The following is a 6,307-nucleotide window of genomic DNA, read 5'->3' as shown; positions in this document are numbered from 1 at the left end:
TGCTTAATCTCCATGTTTACTTCTGTTTTAGTGGTTGCTTGTTTTGCGTATCTATCAGCTAACTCATTTCCCTCAACTCCTACATGAGCAGGAACCCAGAGAAATGTTACCACACCTCCCGCTTTATTTATTCTGTAGATTGCCTGAACTATTTCATAAACTATATCTAGTCTTGTTTCTGATGTTATGTTTTTTATGCTCGTCAATGCACTGCTGGAGTCCGAGCACACGACTACTTTCCTAGCTTTGTTTTCCTCTATCCAGTTAACTGCCATATAAATTGCTACCAATTCCCCCGTAAAAACAGATAGTTTATCACTAATTCTTTTATTCAACACTATATTTCTCTGTGGGATAACTGCAGCAGCTCCTACTTTACTATTTATAGTTTTTGATGCATCTGTGTATATCATAATATTATCAAAAAACATTTCCTCAATCCGTTGTTCTATTTGGTAACTATTTAAATGTCTATTCTTCAGTAACTGCATGTCTACCTTTGGGTTTTCGTACATCCACGGTGGTATTGCAGGAATTGGTACTGTAGGGCTCACTTTAATATTGTCAATTTGTGTTTTTTTACATATATCTCCTATTATCCACCCAAAACTATTCATTTTTTTCTTCCCTTTTTCTTGGCAGTTTATTAGCACTTGACGGGTTGGATGTCCTTGCTTGGATCCTTTTAAGTTTGCCCAATAAACTGCTGAGAGTTGATCTCTCCTCATGTCCAAAGGTTTTTCATTCATTTCTACTTGTAATGCTGCCACTGGAGTAGATTTAGTAGCTCCACAACATAATCTTAACGCCTGCGACTGGATCCGGTCTATTTTCTCAAGTAGAGTTTTTGAAGCAGATCGATAAATAATGCACCCGTAGTCGATAACAGACCGAATTAAAGTGATATATATTGTTTTCAATGTCAACCTATCAGCCCCCCAATCTTTACCCCTCAAAGCCCTCATTATATTTAACACCTTTTTACTTTTCTCCACTATTTTGCTGATGTGGGTTGACCAGTTTATATTTTTATCAAACCATATTCCTAAATATTTAAATACTTGTACCTCTTCTATGTTTTCTCCATAGAGTTTTATTTGGAGCTTGTTTTGTACTTTCCTCTTCGTAAAATTTATGACTTTTGTCTTTCCAACAGAGAATCTTAAACCCCAAGCCGTCCCCCAGTCTTGAACATTATTTACCGCTTTTTGAATCTTCTTTTCTATATAATTTGTATTTCTACCTCTCTTCCACATCACTCCATCATCAGCAAACAATGCCACCTCCACTAACCCTTCCACTTCACTAAAAACTTCATTTATCATGATGGAAAATAGTACTGGACTTATTATACTCCCTTGTGGGGTCCCATTTTCCACTTTGTATTCTCTACTATATTCCTTCTCTATTTTTACTAATAATGTTCTACTTGTTAAAAAGTCTTTTATCCATCTGTACATTCTTCCTCTAATCCCAATCCTATTTAGTTTCATCAGCAACCCCTGTTTCCACAACATATCATACGCTTTCTCTATGTCAAAAAATACCGCAATTATACTTTCTTTATTTATTTGTCCCTTTCTAATTTCCTCTTCCAGCTGCACTGCTGGGTCATTTGTGCTTCTTGCTTTGCGAAAACCACTTTGGTAGTTTTTTATAATTTCTTTTGACTCTAAATAATATATTAATCTTTCATTAATCATTTTTTCCATTACTTTGCCCAAATTTGAGGTCAATGCTATCGGCCTATAATTTCCTGCCTCTTCCGGATCTTTCCCTGGCTTGCATATTGGAATTATTACAGCTGTTTTCCACTCATCTGGTAATTTTCCTTCTTCATATATCCTATTATATAATTTCAAGACCACTTCTTTGCCGATGCTACCTAAATTTTTGATCATTTGATAACTCACCAGGTCTTTCCCTGGCGTCGTATTTTTAACTTTTTTAAAAATTCGAACCAATTCATCCAAAGAAAATGTCATATCCATAGTGTTGATAAAACTATTATCGTTGTCTTCCTTCATTTCCTCAATATTTACACTAATTGTTTCTTCTCTCTTGTGTTTTTCTACATTTCTCAAATTATCATTACTGTGCACTTTAACAAAGGTTTTTGCTAAAAGTTCTGCTTTTTCTTTATTTCCTACCACACTCCGCATTCCATCTTTCATCACATGATTTTTATGTTCTTTTCTGACCCCTTACATTCTCTTGATCATTCCCCACACCTGGCTTAAAGGAGTAGTTCTATTTAGTGTTTCACAAAAAGTTCTCCAATGGTGTTTTCTTGTTTTTTTAATAACATACCTTACTCTAGCTTGATGCCTTTTATATTGGATCATGTCTTGGAAATGATGTGTTCTTCTCAATATTCTAAATGCTCTATTCCGTTCTTGTATTGCATCTGTACACTCTTGTGTCCACCACGGCACTATCTTCCTTCTTCTCCCTATACTATTCCTTGGTATGCTCTGTTCGGCTGCTTCTATTATGCACTTTGTAATATCTGTATTTAATTGTTCAATATCTTGATTTATATCTACTTCCTTTAAAGTTACGTCGGTAATTTCCCTAAATTTCTCCCAGTCACCATGATTATACTTCCATCTTCCTTCTATCCTAGTGCTTTCTGTCCTATGATTTATGTTTATGTGAATGAAGATTGGATAGTGATCACTTCCCATTGTGCTGTATTTATTTACTTCCCACTCCACCTTTCCTGCTAACCCTTGTGACACTAGTGTTAAATCTATTGCTGTTTCTTTACCCGTGACGACATCTAACCTTGTTCCCCACCCATCATTCACACACACCAGTTCTTTTTCCTCCAAAAGTGCTTCCAATGTATCCCCATTCCAGTCATCCCTTTCACCCCACATTGTGCTATGTGCATTAAAGTCACCACACCAAATAATATTGCCACTCCAGTGCTCCATTATTGTTTCTAGTTGGTGAATTTCTAATTTCTTGCATGGATTATAGAAGTTTAGTACTTTGTATCTTTCTTTATTATGCCATACTTCTACTCCTACTATCTCTAGTTCTTGTTTTACTTTTAATATTGAATAATGCATATCTTCCTTAATAAATATGGCACATCCTCCTCCTTGCCCATCATTCCTATCTTTACGTATCGTTATGTATCCTTTTATTATAAAGTTTAATTTTGGCTTCAGCCATGTTTCTTGAATACATATTATATGTGGTTTATTTTTCATATTATTAATATATCCCTTTAATTCCTGTCTGTTTGCTATCAAACTTCTGGCATTCCACTGAACAATTAACATGGCGTTGGATTGTGGTAACATGACTCGGTCTCGTCTACTCTCTGTAGCTCACCTTGCACCTGTTCCCAGGATAGTTCTTTTAAATTTAAAAACTTTGCTGCTGCTTTGACAATTATTTTGATTTTCTCAGTCTTGTTTCTAGCCTGTTCTGTACAATTTATTACATAAGCCAGGAATACAACTAGTTTGTCCATGGAAATTCCTGTATTTGCTGCCTCTTGTTTTTTATTTATTGAACTATTTTCACTTCTGTCCTGTTCTGCACTTTCTTGATTTCTTATTTTAACTGCCTCTGTGTATGTAATATTTCGTTCAACTCTGATTTGCTGTACTTCTGTTGCCTGTTTTCTTATGATGCAGCCCCCATACGCTGCTGTGTGATTCCCGCCACAATTACAACACTTGACCTGTTCATTTTCTCCACATTGTCCATATTCATGCTCCCCTCCACACCTTCCACATCTCATCTTAGCATGACAAACACTACTATGTGCCCATAGCGTTGGCACTTGAAACAACGTACTGGGGGTGGCACGTAAGCTCTAACATAGAAGCTTAGATACCCAATCATGATTCTCTCTGGTAGGACCTCCTCTGCAAATTGCACTAGCACGGATTCGCTCTCAGTCTTTTCACCATTCCTAAATGCCATCATTCTTTTCATCGTAGTGACAGTTCCTCCTTTTATTTCTCTTTTCAGATCATCTAAATTTTCTCCTCTTGGGATTCCTGTCACGACTCCTCTTGCCCCCTTTCGTTCTCCCACTTCGATTTTTTCCTTTATTATTTTGTTGCACAGTTTTTGCAATCGCATTGCTTTGTTCTTTTGCTCTCCATTTTTGCATTTAATCAACAGCCGTCCGTCCCTGAGCACCTTCGCTATCTCCACCTCTCCAATGTCCTTCTTTAATCCCTTAACCAGTGTCATCAAACTAATGTCATTCATATCTTGGTTTGATTTAAATGTATAAATTATCTTATATTCATCCATCATAACCCTTTTCCTCTTATCAACCTCTTCATCGTCTTCATGCACTCTTTTAGTACTCGACTTTCCTTCACTCCCTCCTCTCCCCTTCTTTCCTCTCTCCACTCTAGTCCTATCCATTTCCATACTATCCTCATACATCCCGTCACTATCCCCTTCCATCTCGATCCAGTCACAAAACAGCTTATGCTCAACCGCCAAAACAGATTTAGATACTCTCGCCGCCGCCAAATTCACTCCAAATGTTTGGTAGTTCCGCGTCTCTCCTTCCGGAAGCTTCCAGCCGGACTTCCCCCTTGATTACGTCATACAGAGGGCATACCAATAAGTATACAGTACAGCTATACACTACTGTACGTCTCAGTTAAATTAATAACATAGTTATATTCTTGATTTGTAAAACAAAAAAACATTTCTTCGTAGCACATTTTCAAACAATCATTGCAGCGTTGTTACATTTATCAAACAAGTTGAAAAACTTCTTCGGGTATTACCATTTAGTGGTCAATTGTATGGAATATGCACTGTACTGTGCAATCTACTGTTAAAATTTTCAATCAATCAATCAATCAATGAATCAACCAAAACAGCAAGAAATATTTCTTTCATCACAAATAATTATACAGATTAAAATGATTAAAATTAATCAAACGATCAATGAATCAATCAAAACAGCAAGGAACCTTTCTTTCATCACAAATAATTATACAGATTAAAATGATTAAAACTAGTGAATATTCATAACTACAATGCACTACAAAGCATAGCAATAACAGTAGCAATAATACAAATAGAGATAGACACACATATTTAGCTATTAAAGTAACTTTTTTATTTTATTTTTTAAAACTTTATTTATAAATTGCAACATTTACAAACAATTCAGAAATGATAATAATCAAAATAAGTACAAAAACAGTACGCTATAAAGTAACTCTAACTCAGTGGTTCTCAAATGGGGGTACACGTACCTCTGGGGGTACTTGAAGGTATGCCAAGATTTTATAAAAACGATTCTAAAAATAGCAACAATTCAAAAATCCTTTATAAATATACTTATTGAATAATACTTCAACAAAATATGATTGTAAGTTCATAAACTGTGAAAAAAAATGCAACAATGCGATATTCAGTGTTGACAGCTGGATTTTTTGTGGACATGTTCCATAAATATTGATGTTAAAGATTTCTTTTTTTGTGAAGAAATGTTTGGAATTATGTTGATAAATCCAGATGGATCTCTATTACAATCCCCAAAGAGGGCACTTTAAGTTGATGATTACTTCTATGTGTAGAAATCTTTATTTATAGTTGAATTACTTGTTTTTTTTAACAAGTTTTTAGTTATTTTTACATCTCTTTTTCCAAACAGTTCAAGAAAGACCACTACAAATGAGCAATATTTTGCACTGTTATACAATTTAATAAATCAGAAACTGATGACATAGTGCTGTATTTTACTTCTTTATCTCTTTTTTTTTTCAACCAAAAATGCTTTGCTCTGATTAGGGGGTACTTGAATTAAAAAAATGTTCACAGGGGTGACATCACTGAAAAAAGGTTGAGAACCACTGCACTACTGTACGTGTCAGTTAAATTAATACCATAGTTAATATTCTTGATTTATAAAACAAACAACAAAAAAAACATTTATTTGTAGCCCATTTTCAAACAATCATTGCAGCGTAGTTACATTTATCAAATAAGTTGAAAAACGTATTCGGGTTATACCATTTAGTGGTCAATTGTATGGAATATGTACTGTACTGTGCAATCTACTAATGAAAGTTTCAATCAATCAATCAATCAATCAAACAGCAAGGAACCTTTATTTCTAGCCTTTAAATAGACCCCCTTTTTAGACCAGTTGATCTGCCATTTCTTTTCTTTTTCTCCTCTGTTCCCCCCTCCCTTGTGGAGGGGGTCCGGTCCGGTGGGCATGGACGAAGTACTGGCTGTACAGAGTCGGGACCCAGGATGGACCGCTCGCCTGTGTATTGGCTGGGCACACCTCTGCGCTGCTGAT

Source organism: Nerophis ophidion, linkage group LG11, assembly GCF_033978795.1.
Source record: "Nerophis ophidion isolate RoL-2023_Sa linkage group LG11, RoL_Noph_v1.0, whole genome shotgun sequence".
Taxonomy (NCBI): Eukaryota; Metazoa; Chordata; class Actinopteri; order Syngnathiformes; family Syngnathidae; genus Nerophis; species Nerophis ophidion.
This window is presented reverse-complemented; position numbering follows the sequence as displayed.